Genomic DNA, 15,930 nt, shown 5'->3' with positions numbered 1-15,930 from the left:
ATTCGTAGGCAAATGGTTGGAACTGGAAAATATCATCCTGAGTGAGCTAACCCAATCACAGAAAGACATACATGGTATGCACTCATTGATAAGTGGCTATTAGCCCAAATGCTTGAATTACCCTAGATCCCTAGAACAAAGGAAACTCAAGACTGATGATCAAAATGTGAATGCTTCACTCCTTCTTTAAATGAGGAAAAAGAATACCCTTGGCTGGGAAGGGAGAGGCAAAGATTAAAACAGAGACTGAAGGAACACCCATTCAGAGCCTGCCCCACAGGTGGCCCATACATATACAGCCACCCAATTGGACAAGATGGATGAAGCAAAGAAGTGCAGACTGACAGGAGCCGGATGTAGATCGCTCCTGAGAGACACAGCCAGAATACAGCAAATACAGAGGCGAATGCCAGCAGCAAACCACTGAACTGAGAATAGGTCCTCCGTTGAAGGAATCAGAGAAAGAACTGGAATTGCTTGAAGGGGCTCGAGACCCCAAAAGTACAACAATGTCAAGCAACCAGAGCTTCCAGGGACTAAGCCACTACCTAAATACTATACATGGACTGACACTGGACTCTGACCCCATAGGTAGCAATGAATATCCTAGTAAGAGCAGCAGTGGAAGGGGAAGCCCTGGGTCCTGCTAAGACTGAACCCCCAGTGAACTAGACTATGGGGGGAGGGCGGTAATGGGGGGAGGCTTGGGAGGGGGACACCCATAAGGAAGGGGAGGGGGGAGGGGGATGTTTGCCCGGAAACCGGGAAAGGGAATAACACTTGAAATGTATATAAGAAATACTCAAGTTAATAAAAAAAATAAATTAAAATAAAAAAAAAGAAAAATGGGGAAGAACCTCTAACACATAGGTACTGGGGGAAATTTCCTAAACAAAACACCAATGGCTTATGCTCTAAAGTCAAGAATTGACAAATGGGACATCATATAACTGCAAAGCTTCTACAAGGCAAAGGGCACTGTTATTAGGACAAAATGGAAACCAACATTTTGGGAAAGATATTTACCCATCCTACATCTGATAAGGGGCTAATATCTGAACCATACAAAGAACTGAAGAAGTTAGAGTCAAGAGAATCAAATAACACTATTAAAAATGGGGTACAGAATTAAACAAGTAATTCTCAGCTGAGGAATATCAAGTTGCTGAGATGTACCTAAAGAAACATTCCCCATCCTAAGTCATCAGGGAAATGCAAATCAGAAAAACACTGTGATTCCGCCTGACACCAGTCAGAATTGCTAAGTTCAGAATCTCTGTGCCAATAGGTTTGGCGATGATGTAGAGAAGAAAGAACAATCCTCCATTTTTGGTAGGATTACAAACTGGTACAACCACTCTAGAAATCAGTCTAGAGTTTCCTAAGAAAATTGGACATTGCACTACCTGAGGACCCAGCTATACTTCTCCTGGGTATATACCCGAATGAATGATGCTCCAACATACAACAAAGACACATGCTCCACTATGTTCACAGCAGCCTTATTTATAATAGCCAGAGGCTAAAAAGAGCCCAGATGCCCTTCAACAGAGGTATGGATACAGAAAATGTGGCACATCTACACAGTGGAGTCCTCCCCAGTTATCAAAACAACAGCTTCATGAAATTCATAGGCAGTTGGATTAAACTAGAAAATATCATCCTGAGTGAGGTAACCCAATCACAGAAAAACACACATTGTATGCACTGAGTGATAAGTGGATATCAATACAAAAGTTCAAATTACCCAAGATAAAATCAACAGACCCACATGAAGCTCACGAAGTAGAATGACCAAAGTATGAATGCTTCCGTAAATCTTAAATTTGAAAACAAAAATATTCTGAGGAGGTGATATGGAGACAAAGTTTGGAGCAGAGACTGAAGGAATAGCCATTCAGAGCCTGTTCCACATGGGTATATGGCCCAAATATATACAGTCACCAAAACTAGTTAATATCTATGAAGCCAAGAAGTATATTATGACAGGAGACTGATACGTTTTTCTCCTGAGAGGATCAGTCAGAGCATGACAAATACAGAGTAAATGATAGCAGCAAACCATTGAACTGAGATCGGGGTCCAAGTTGGATAAATTAGAGAAAAGATTGAAAGAGCTGAAGTGGCTGGCAACCTCATAAGAACAATAATGCCAACCATCTAGAGCTTCCAGGGACTAAACCATTACCCAAAGACTACACATGGACTGACTCACGGCTCCAACTGCATATGTAGAAGATAATGGCATTGTGCACCAGGGGGAGGATAAACCCTTGATCCTGCCAAGGCTGGACACTTCCCCCGCCAGTGCAGGTGAATATCACAGAGAGTGGAGGGTGGGAATGTGTGTTGGTTGGGGAGGGGGAACACTCTTATAGAAGAAGGGTAGGGGAATGGGATAGGGGACTTACAGCTGGGAAACAGGGAAGAAAATAACATTTGAAATGTAAATAAAAAAATAAATGTAAATAAAAATAAAGGAAAGAAAAAGGAATACAAATACCCTAATTAAAAAATGGGGTACAGATCTCAACAGAGAATTCTTAGAGGAATCTCAAGTGGCTGAGAAGCACTTCAAGAAATGCTTAATGTCTTAGTCATCAGGAAAATGCAAATCGATTTTTTTGATGTTCTATCTTACACTGTTCAGAATGACTAAGATCAAATACTCAAGGGATAACACATGCTGTGGAGGATGTGGCGCCAATGGAACACTTCTCAAATTGTTGGTAGGAATACAGAGTTGTACAAGCCCTTTTGAAATCAACTTTGTAGTTTCTCAGAAAACTTGGAATAGCTCTATTTCAAGACCCAAATATACCACTTCTGGATATATACCCAACAGATGCACCCACTGTACTACAGAAACTCTTGCTCAACTATGGTCATAAAAGTTTTATTTGTAATAAGCATGAACTGGAAATAACCTGTATGTCCCTCAACTGAAGAAAGAATAAAACAAAATATGGTATAGCTACACTGTTGAATTCTATTTAGCCATTAAAACCAGGACAACATGAATTTTGCAGGCAAAAGGATAGGACATGAGTATTTCAACCTGACATTGAGGTAATCCAGATGCCAAAGGACATGCATCTTATAAGTGGATGTTAACCATGAAGTACAGGATACCCAAGCTACAATTCACAGTTCCAAAGAATTTCAACAAGAAGGAAGGTCCAAGCAAGGGTAATTGTATCTAATTTATAAAGAGATTAAAACAGTTATAAAAGGTAGATGGAAGGAGGGAAAGAAGAATTATCAAAGAAGGAAAGGTGAAAGAAATGGGGGAACAGGGGTTCAGGATCATGAGTAGGAAGATACAGGAGAGAGGGACAGAGGGACAGGAGAATGAAAGGAAATATACAGCTGGCAGAGTTGGGGCCTGTCAAGCATCTTGAGGATATGCCAGAGAACTGGTATAGGGAAGGTTTCCAGGAACAGTGGAGGTGGCCTTACTTGATAGTCTACAGAAGTGGGGATATAGAGCTTGAAGAGGTCACCTTTCATAGCAATGGAGGAACACCACTGGGATGACAGGTACTAACCCATCCACAGAATTATTATTGATCCCAAGTTTATCCTGTCTCCAAGAAATGCATAAAAATGGAACAGAGTCAGGGAGTATAGACAACCTAAACTGGCCAAACTTGAGACCCATCCCATGGGCAAGCATATGATTGTAGACAGGAGTCCAATATAAGTGACCTCTGAGAGGCTTCACCTAGTATCTAATTGAAACAGAAGCAGAGACTGACACCCAAGTACTGGATGGATCTCAGGGACTCTTATGGAAGACTTGGGAGAAGATTAAGGGCCTGAAAATCGATAAGAACTCCACAGGAAGAACAACAGAGTCAACTAACCTGGACCAATTGGCTCTCTCAAAAAGTAAGACACTATTCAAAGATCATACATGAGCTGGATGAAGGACAGTGGCAGATATGTATAAGACATTCAGCTTGGTCTTCATGTGGTTTCCACAAAAACTGGAGTAGGAACTATCCCTACAGTTGTTTCCTATCTGTGGAGTAAGTTCCTCTATCTGGGCTGTCTTGTCTGACTCTCTCACTGGGAAAGGCTGTGCCTAGCTCTAAGAAGACTTGATGTACCTGAATTGGGGATACCAAGGTGGATTCCCTGCCTCTAAGAGGAGAATGAGATAAGGGATAGAGTAGGGACTGTGTAACAGGGGTGTGGGCATAAAAAAGGAAAGAAAACTGGCTGAGTATGCTGTGAGTAGCGAGGCAGTAAGCATAACTCCATGGACTCTGCATCAGTTACTCTCTAGAGGTTTCTGACCCCCTTTCAATTCCTGCCTTGGCTTCCCTTAGGAAATTGTGACTCAGGATTTGTCATCAAATCAATACCTTCCTCTCCAACTTGCTTTTGGTTATATTTCATTGTAACAATAGTAAACCTAACATAACCAAATTATCTAGATATAGGCCTGTTTGTATATTTTCCTTCAACTATGCTTTAATTTATGATTTTTCTAATTCCTAGTCAGTTAGTGGGAAAATAATCAGGAAGATTCATAGATTATCTTCATAATGGCAAGCTTTAAAAACTTGGTTTTCTTTTTACACTTGAAATAATTTAATGTTAACAATTTTAAAATACAATAAGAGCCCTTCTGCCTGGTCCTTCATGCTGGGACAGACTGCTAGTTAGCCTGCTCCCCAGAAGAGGCTATATTCTAAGCCATAACAGAGGTTCTGTTGCACTCAATACTTGGTAAGAACCCCTCCCCTCCCCACAAAGTCCCACAGCTGTCACTGGGAGAGGATTGTACTAGGGAACCCAACATCACCCCAAACCCCTGCCCACCAAATATCAATCTCTTCTACATGGTCCTTTCTGCTGGGATACACTGCTAGCTAGTCTCCTCCCCGGAAGAGGCTATATAATGAGGCATAACAGAGGATCTGCTGCACTTAGAATGTTTGACATTATATCCTGAAGCACAGCAGAAGAACCACTGCATGCATAACATTTGATACCACATCCTGAGGCATCCCAGGACATCCATGGCACCCAGGACATCACTGCTTGAAGACATTCCAGGAGTTGCTCGATAGACAGGGTAACTGGGAAATTGACACCACTGTCTGAAGACCTCACAGGGGCTCTTTGGCATGCAGGGCAACTGATCCAAAAGACTGAAAGCCACCTTGGAGTTTGGCAGCAAACAGGGAAACAGAAACCACAGTCCATATCCTTCCCACTCTCCTGCCACCCCTGGAGAACAGCTTCATACAGGACAACAGTTTGGCTGCTCCTTGGAAGACCCAACAGTCTGAAGATCTTTCATGAGATCTACTGCAGGTGGGCCAACAAGTAAGCAGCTACTCTGCCCCTCTCAGGATCCTCCACTTAGAAGGCCCCAGAGGAGGTCTGCTACACCCAGGGCTGCAGGCCTACCAAGAGACCTGTAGCAACTCATGGACAAAAGAGACAGATTCCAGACAGAGTCAACTAGACCAGGAAACACCAGGAATAAAATGATGGTGAGAAGCAAGTGCGAGACCATAAGCAACAGAAGCCAATATAAGTGAGCATCATCAGAACCCTTAAATTTCTTAAATCACTTAAAGAAATACAGAAAAAAACACAGTAAAACAAGTGAGGAAATTGCATAAAGTGGTCCAAGACCTAAAAGTGGAAGTAGAAACAATAAAGATAATACAAATGGAGGCAAACCAGGAAGTGGAAAAACTAGAAAAGAAGATATGAATTACAAATGTAAATATCACCAACAGAATACAAGAGATAAAAGAAAAAATCTCAGGTATAGGAGATACTGTAGGAGAGTTTGATAGAGTAGTCAAAGAAATTCAAAATATAAAAAATTCCTAAAGCAAAATATCCATGAAATACAGGACACAATGAAAAGACCAAATCTAAGAATAATTGAAATAGAGGAGAATGAAGATTCTCTGTTCAAAAGACCTAAAAATATCTTCAACAAATTCATAGAAGAAAACTTCCCCAACCTAAAGAAATAGATGCCCATAAACATACAAGAAGCCTACAGAACACCAAATGGGACCAGAAAAGAAAATCCTCTTGTCACATAATAGTGATAACACTAAATGTACAGAAAAAGAATATTAAAAGCAGCAAGGGAAAAGGGCCAAGTAACATACAAAGGCAGACCTATCAGAATTACACCAGACTTCTAAACAGAGACTGTGAAAGCCAGAAGAGACTGGTCAGATTTTATGCAGACTCTAAGAGAACACAAATGCCAGCCCAGGTTACTATACTCAGCAAAATTCTCAATCAACATATAGAGAGAAACCAAAATATTCCAGGACAAAACTAAATTCAAACAGTGTCTATTAACCAATCCAGACCTACAGAGAATCCTAGAAAGAAAATTCCAATACAAAGAACATACCTATACCAAAGAAAAGACAAGATATTAAGCATCTCACAACAAAGCCAAAAGGAGAAAACCTCGAGTACATAAAGCTACCTACACAAACTAATAAAACAGGAACAAAGAGTCATCTGTCTTTAATATCCCTCAATATTAACCAACTCAACTCACCTATAAAAAAGAAATAACCTAACAAATTAGATACTCAACCAAGTTCCAGCATTTTGCTGCCTATAAGAAACACACCTTAAGGGGTTGGGGATTTAGCTCAGCTGTAGAGCGCTTGCCTAGCAAGCGCAAGGCCCTGGGTTCAGTCCCCAGCTCAAAAAAAAAAAAAAAAAAAAAAAAAAAAAAAGAAAGAAACACACCTTAATTGAGGCAGACACTATCTCAGTGGCAAAGGATGGAAAAAGCTTTTCCAAGCAAATGGTCCCAAGAAACAAGCTGGATTTGCCATCCTAAATATACAATAAAATAGAATTTCAACCAAAAGTTATCAAGTGTGATGAGGAAGGACACTTCATATCTGTCAAAGGGAAAACACACCAAGAAAAAGTCTCAATTATGAACATTTATGCTTCAAATGTCAGGGTACCTACATTCATAAAAGAAACATTACTAAAACTCAAAACACACATTGAACCCCACACAATAATAGTGGGAGACACCCCACTCTCATCAATGGACAGATCATGGAAACAGAATCTAAACAGAGATACAGAGAAACAACAAAAGTTATGAACCTAATGTATTTAACAGACATCTATAAAATATTTCAGCCTAAAACAAAAGAATACACATTCATTTCAGGACCTCATGAGACCTTCTAAATAATTGACCATATTGGTCACAAAACAACCTTCAACCATTACAAAAAATTTTAATAATCCCATTCATCCTATCAGACCACCAAGGCCTAAAGCTGCTCAACAACAGCAAAAGCAACAAAAAACACATATAAATGTGGAAACTGAAAATCTCTCTACTCAATGATAATTTGGTCAGGGATGTAATAAAGAAAGAAATTAAAGACATCCTAGAATTTAGTGAAAATGTTGACGCATCATACCCAAACTTATGGGACACAATGAACGCAGTGCTAAGAGGAAAATTCATGCACTAAGTGTACTGGTAAAGAAACTGGAGAGATCTTATACTCTCAACTTAACAGCACACTTGAGAGGGCTACACCAAGAGGAGCAAACTCACCCAAGAAGAGTACAAGGCAGGAAATAGTCAAACTCAGGTCTGAAGTCAACCAAATAGAAGCAGAAAACAATACAAAGAATCAGCAAAACCAAAAGGTGATTCTTTGAAAGAATCAATAAGATAGATAAATCCCGAGTCAAACTAACTAAAGGGTCCAGAGGAAGTATCCAAATTAATAGGATCTGAAGTGAAAGGGGAGACATAACAACAAAAATGGAGGAAATTCAAAAAATCTTCATATACTATTGCAGAAGCCTATACTCAACAAAATTGGAACATCTAGATGAAATGGATGGTTTTCTAAACAGATACCACATATCGAAGTTAAATTATAGCAGGTAACCTTTCTAAATAGGACCATATCCCATAAGGAGTCATTAAAACATCTCCAACCAAGAAAAATAAATAAATAAGCCCAGGGACAGGTGGATTTAGTTCAGAATTCTACCAAACCTTCAAAAAAGACCTGATACCAATATTCCTCAAATTATTCCATAAAATAGAAACAGAGGAAACATTACCTAATTCATTCTATGAAGCCACAATTACTCTGAAACCTAAAGCAACAAGAACCCTACCAAAAAAGAGAACTTGAGATCAATCTTGCTTATGAATATCAATGCAAAATGGTCAATAAAATTCTTGCGAACTGAATCTAAGAACACATTAAAACCATCATTCACCAGGATCAGGTAGGGCTCATCACAGGGATTCAAGGTTGGTTCAATATACCAAAATCCATTAACATAATCCACCACATTAACAAATTCAAAAAACCTACATGTTCATCTTAGATGCAGGAATAGCATTTGACAAAATACAGCAACCCTTACTAATAAAAATATTGGAGAAATAAGGAATTCAAGGCCCATACCTAAACATAATAAAAGAAATTTACTGAAAACCAACAGCCAATATCAAATTAAATGGAAAGATAATTGAAGCAATCCCACTAAAATCGGAGACAAGGATGCCCACTATCCCCATATTTATCCAATATTGTACCTGAAGTGCTAACTAGAAAAATTAAACAACAAAAAGAGATCAAGGGGACTACAAATTGTTAAGGAAGAAATAAAGGTATCACTATTTACAGATGGCATTATAGTATAAATAAGCAGCCACAAAAATTCTATCAGAGAACTTCTCCAGCTGATAAATGACTTCAGCAAAGTGACCAGAAATAGTTTTCTTTCAAAAACTATTTTTTACACTCTATTCTGATTATAGTTTCCTCTCCTACATCTCCTCCATGATCCTCCTTACCTACTCACACATCCAACTCCATATCTTCATTTTCCGTTTTTCTCTCTCTCATTAGAAACAAGCATGTAAAATAAATAAAATACCTAACAAACCAGAATAAAACAAATCCAATAAATTTAGAGGAAATAAAATGCCTTAATACTTATTAAAATCCACTCTACTGTAATTCATTTAGAAATGAGATTTGTATAATCTTTATTTTACTTTTTCCAAGTTCTGTTTTATATACCATACCTCATATATAACCTTGAATTTATAACCTTCTAAATATTAAGTTATATTGGTAGCTACATAACAACAAGTTCATATTTCAGTGAGAGCCAAATGAACTTATCATGATATATGCTTTTAAACATTAATATATTGCCAGGGAGCATAAATGCAAAATTATAATGAAGAATAATAAAAGCAAAAATTATATATGGGTGACTTAATGAAACCAATTATGTATACAGTAAATAAAATGTATCTTCATATATATGTATATATGAATATATGAATATGTATATTTAAAGTTTGCTTGAGGACACAGTTTCTAGTGACTAAAATCTATAGTATTAACTTTTGCTGTGACTAATACATTTTCTAATATATTGCTTAATTTACAAAATCTTAATTTGTATATCCTTTTATGATAAAGCTAAATTTTCATATATACAGTACAATATATTGTACAATGCATTTGCTACTATGAAAAAAAAACTGGTGACTGAGTCATTCCTAAAATAATTGTTATCATTCATTTTATTTTAAATGTAAATACATTAAACAATTTATATTCTTTTGGTTAAAAAATTGAGAATATGTTCTTATGATAAGTTTATGAATGAAAAATGATAAGTGGACCTACCTATCTTAAACAGAATCATTTCAAAACCTGATTTCTTGCATTCATGTATTAACACATACTTTTCCATGATAGTTTCTCAAACAGTGGTTCTTAGTCTGTGGTTCATCATTCTTTTGGGGGGTCAAAAGAACGTTTCACAGATATCTTTCATATTAGATCTTTACATTATAATTCATAACAGTACAGAAGGACAGATATGAATTACCAATGGAGATAATTTATGGTTGGTAGTCACCACAACATGAGGAAATGCATTAAAGGGTCATAGCATTAGGAAGGCTGTGAACCACTAGTTTAAATGATGAGAATGATAGTAAATATTTTAAAATCTCCTTTAAACACTAAGTGTGTTTTTACGTCTGTATTTGGTTCTCCAATATTGTTGAATATTTTGTTTTAGAACAGTAACTGTAAAGAACGTATGACAATAAGAGGATGATACCAACCATTTGTTATACATTAAGAATCTACTATAGTTAGTGACGTATGACTCAATGGTTTTTCATTTAATTCAGTAACCTGTTTTAGGAAAACATTTCACTATTTACAGCCACATATCCTTGTCATAAGAATGGAAACTGTAATTTTCTGCTACAAAATGTATTCACATGTGCCTGATATGTGATACAGCTTATTGTACATCATTAAATAATTACCTAAAAGAGGACTGTTCAAGCCAAATGAGAAAATAAAATCTTTTATGATTTGTCATTGTACACAACGACAAATTTATATTAGGGTTTCCTTTTCATATCTATTAAATACACAACTCCCAAAGTTCAGAAACAGTGTACATTCTATAGTACTGCTAATAGCCAATAACTGTAATAGATTCTGCAATATTTTATGAACAATTACCAAAAACCTTATATTGAACAATAATTTTATCAGCATTTCATTAGTACTTATAATGGCCACACTGAAAATAAAAATGATATAAATTAAGTAGTTATATATAAAATTCAATACCTTAGGTGACTCTGAATTACAGAAATCTTTAAAACTTATATGTTGAAATCTAGGTAATACAAAATGTCAAAGGCATTTAGGATTTAAATATAATAAAAATGAGTGCAAATGATCTTATCTCATCATTTAAAAGAAACTAAAAATGAAACTATCTGTTGTCCCTAAAAAAACACACATAATTAGCAAAGTCACTCACAGACTGAGAGATGGTTATCAAAAGAGTGAACTACTAGAAATAGAAAGAAAGCTGGCATAGCTATTTTGAGACATGCTAAATTACACTGCAAGCTAAAGCTAGTCAGAAGAAATAAAGATGGCTAGTTTCTATTAATATGGGAAATATATCATCAAGAACACATAACAATTGTAAATATTTATGCATCAAATACTGGGGCTATTTACTTCATAAAAATATTAAAAGGCATGATAGGTAATTGAAGATACAATAACTTTGGAAATCTTCTGTCCCTTACTCTTATCTTTAGATAGGTATTCCAAGCTCAGCATCAACAAAAACTTCAAAGCTAAACTGCAGCATAAATAGCTTGGATTGAACAGACACATTCCATTGAGAAGATACAGAATATACACCCTTCTCAGCAGCCAGTTGTAGGTTGATGTCTATATGCAGGTGAGAGCTGGCACAAGCTAAGTTGAGGCCTGTAATTGGACAGTAAAAAGTAAGGTGGGGACAAAGATTTTGTAAGGCAGGAGAGAAATGAAGAAAGGAAGAACCAAGGTGGAGGCAGAGAAGGATGACTCAGATCGATGTGGACTTAAATTACAATATGTAGTTATGAATGTTTCTTAAGGGGTGGACTTTTATAGGTCAATTTATCTTCTTTAGGTGTGTGGTTTATATTATTATCAATTGGCTCTGACTTTATTGTGTAGATGTTTTGTGGGACTTGAATTTACTGTTATTTTTTTCTTTTTCCTTTTTTATTGGATTTTTTATTTACATTTCAAATGTTATCTGATTGTTATATTACAAGCATCTGGAATTTTGATTTATCCAGTTGTTGGGAGTTGATACTATAACCATTAGGGGACAGATGCTGGAAATGTATACAGAGAAGAGTCCACTGTAGAGAGCTGCAAGTGGGTAACCACTCACCACTGGGATCAGGAGACAGTTGTTGGGAATATGAACAGAGTTTCCAGTAAGAGAGCTGCAAGATAGGTGGTATTTGTGTGAAACTGGCCTGGCAGTGACCGGCCTTGGGAACTAGATCTATGGAGAGATTGCTGCTGGCCTCAGAAAGTAGCCATCAGCAGCATAACATGGGACGGAGCTTAGCAGGTGAGACTCTTTGCTGACTGAGGTGAAAATACCCAGCAGATGTCATGTGGCCCAACGGTGCCAGCTAGTGAGGGTTTGTGGTTATTTTTAATATTTAAAGTAACAGCTAATCCTTCTTTTTTTAAAACAGTGTCATTAGACCATGAAACAAGTCTGAACACACATAAAAGAATAGAAATGTATCTTTTTATCTTCACATATCACTGTGAATTAGAAGAAATGAAAAAGTTCTCCACATGAGAAAGAGAACTTGAGTGATTTGTCCTCTGAGTTTAGCATCCCTCATTTAATATGTTTCAGATTCTTCCATTCTTTTGTTTCATCTTGTTATTTACACTCCAGATTTTATTCCCCTCCTGATCCACCCTCTGACTGTTCCACAACCCGTACCTCCTTGTATCCTTCATAAGAATGCTCCCCCACCAGACCTCTAAACTCCCTGGGGCCTCCAGTTTCATGAGTGTTAGGTGCATCTTCTCTGACTGAACCCAGACCCAGCAATTCTCTGCTGTATATGTGTTGGGGGCTGTTGTATGCTGCCTTGTTGATGATCCAGTGTCTGAGAGATCTCAGGGGTCCAAGTAATATTGAGACTGACTGGTCCTCCATTTTCTTAAAGTTTCAAGATCCCATTTGTCTTTTCCTAGGAAATGGTGCTACACACTAGGTATTAGATCTTCTCATATCAATTTACTTAAGACAATCTTCCACAGACATAACCACAGGCAAGATATAGTATGCACTCATTCATGGACATTGTCTTTCCAGGTGATTCTAGGTTCTGAAGTAAGAGTGCTATTATCTGGTAGTTCTATTTATAGCCTCCTTTTGGAGACTTCTATGCTAATTTTCATAGAACATTCTCTGTTTACTTCCTCCCGTTTAATGAATAATGGTTCTTTGTTCCCAACATTGTATTTCTTCTTTTAAGAACTTGCTCTGGGATTGGAAGCTAGTACAACCACTTTGTAAATCTGTCTGGCGGTTCCTCAGAAAATTGGAAATAGTACTACCTGAGGACCCAGTTAAACAACTCCTGGGCATATATCCAAAAGATGCTTCAACATATAATAAGGACACGTGCTCTACTATGCTCATAGCAGCCTTATTTATAATAGCCAGAGTTGGAAAGAGCCCAGATGTCCCTCAGTGGCAGAATGGACATAGAAAATATGGTACATTTACACAATGGATCACTACTCAACTATTAAAAACAGTGATTTCATGAAATTCACAAGCAAATGGAGGGAACTAGAAAATATCACCCCGAGTGAGGTAACTGAGTTATAAAAGAACACACATGGTATGTACTCACAGATAAGTTGTATTTAGCCAAAAAGCTCAGAATACCCATGATACAACTCACAGACCATATGAAGCTCAAGAAGAAAGACCAAAGTCCTACTTTGAAGGGGAAAGGAAGAAATCACAGGAGGTAGAGGGAGTGAGGTATTTGGGAGGGAGAGAGAAGGGTAAGGGAAAAAGGCAGGGTAGGATTAGGTGTGGGAGGAGACAGAGAGAAGTACAGACTGTCAGGAAATTGAATGTGTGTAGCAGTGGGAGATGGGGAACTGGGGGTACTCACAAAAAATTCCCAGATGTCAGGGAAGCAAGAAGTTCCCAAGACCCAAGAGGGATGACATTAGCTAAAATATCAAACAAAGTGGAGCTAAAACCTATAGAGACCATATCCAGTGGCTGGGCACACATTCCCCCTATTGAGGGATGAGGCTACCCACCAACCTCAATAATATTAACCCTGAGTTGTTCCTGTCTAAAGGAAATGCAGGGACAAAAAGTAGAGCTGACATTGAAAGAAAAGCCATCCAGGGACTTAGGGATCTATCCCATCTGCAGACACCAAACCCAGACACTATTGCTGACAGGAGCCTGGTATAGCTGTCCCGGAGAGGCTCTGCCAGCATCTGTCCAATACAGATTTGGATGCTCACAGCCAACCATGGAACTGAGAACAAAGACACCAATGGAACAGCTATGGGAGGGACTGAAGGAGCTGAAAGGGATTGTAACCCCATAGGAAGAACAACAATATCAACTAATTGGACCCACAGAGCTAGCTCCAGGGACAAAACCACCAGTCAAAGAGTAGACATGGAGGGACCCATGACTCCAGCTGCATACGTAGTAGAGGTTGCCTTATCTGGCAGCATTGGGAGCAGGAGCCCTTGGTCCTGTGGAGGCTTGATGTTCTAGCATACGGGAATGTTAGGGTGGTAGCATGACAGTGGTTGGGTGGGGGAGCACCCTCATAAAGGCAGGGAGATATGATGGGGGCTTTGTGGAGGAGATACCAGTAAGGGGGACACTTATGAAAATAAATAAAATAATCAATAAAAATAAAGACTAACTCTTTGATAGTCTGGCCTATGTATTGGCTAGATATTTTGTATTTTGTTCATTTTTGAATGTTTTATATAGAGTAGATACAAACCTCATATCTGAATATAACTGACACACATTTCCTCTCATTCTGCACATAGCCTATTCACTTTTTTTGGTAGTTATCTTTGTTGTGCAGAAGCTTTTTATTTTATGCAACCCCATTTTTCATTTTTTGAGCTCCTTCTTGTGTGATTGGAATTCTATTTGGAAAACTTGTAGAGTTATCATCATGCTTTCTTTTACTTAAATTTATTTATTTATTTACATCCCAATGGTTGCCTGCCCCTGGTGCCACCTTTCACACAGTCCCTGCTCATCCCCACTCCTCTTCTCCTCTGAGAGGGTGCCCACCCTGAAGCATTGTATCTTTGCAGGGCTAGGCTCATCCTCTCCCACTGAGGTCAGACAAGGCAGCTCTATTTCACAACAGATTCCACATTCAAGCTACAGCCTCCGCTCCAGTTGTTGCAGGTTTTTGTAGCATGTATAGCCTTTTGCGTTTTAGAATCAAGCCTTTCCTATATTTTTAGCTGTATTTTGTAAGCAGAGTATGAAAAATGGATCTAAATTCACTCTTATGAAAATGAATAATCAGCCTTCCAGCACATTTGTTGCATAGGTTTGTTTTTAGTATGTTGCTGATGTCTTTCTAAAAAATTAGGTAATTTAAAGGAAGAGTTAGATTGCTCCACAAAATAAAAATTAAATAAACACTGCAAATTTATTCTTAGAAGTTCATATGATCCTCATACCAAAACCAGATAGACTCAACAGAAAGTTATAGATCATTTGGTAGTCAATGGTCTGTTGTTGTAAAGTGACATCAAAACTATGTAACTCTTTTGAAAAAAAGTATTTAATTGGGACTTGTTTACAGGTTCAGGGGTCTACTCTATTATCATAGTGGTAGGAAGCATGGATGCATACTGGGATACATGATGCTAGACAAACAATTGAGTGCTGTATCCTGATCCACAGGCAGAAGGAGACCCTTGGCTTCACATGGGCTTTTGATACCTCAAAGTATCAAAAGTCTTTGTTTTTAACCATTAAATATTTATTTATATATTCATTCATTCATTCTTTTATTCATTTATTCATTTATTCATTTTACATTTGATTGCTGACCCCCCCGAGTCCTGCTCAGAGAGCCCTTCCATCTATATTCCCCTTCTCATTCTCCACTGAGAATTTGCCCCCCTCCGTGTATCCCTATATGCAGCAGCACATCAATTTTGCAGTGTTAGCCACATCCTCTCCCATTGAGACCAGACAAGGTAGCCCATTCAGGGAATAGATTCTACAGACAGGCAGCAGCTTTAGGGATAGCTCCTGCTCCTATTGCTGAAAGACCCACATAAAAACTAAGCTGTACATCTGTTACATATGCAGGTGGACTCAGTCCAGCCTGTGTATGCTCTTTGGTTCATGCTTCAGTCTCGAAGAGTCCTCGGGGGTCCAGGTTAGTTGACTCTCTATTGGTCTTCCTTTCAGGACTTTAAATTCTTTCTCTAACTCTGCCATAAGACTTCCCAACCTTTGTCC

The sequence above is a fragment of the Rattus norvegicus genome, chromosome X (genome assembly GCF_036323735.1).
Source record: "Rattus norvegicus strain BN/NHsdMcwi chromosome X, GRCr8, whole genome shotgun sequence".
Lineage (NCBI taxonomy): Eukaryota > Metazoa > Chordata > Mammalia > Rodentia > Muridae > Rattus > Rattus norvegicus.
This window is presented reverse-complemented; position numbering follows the sequence as displayed.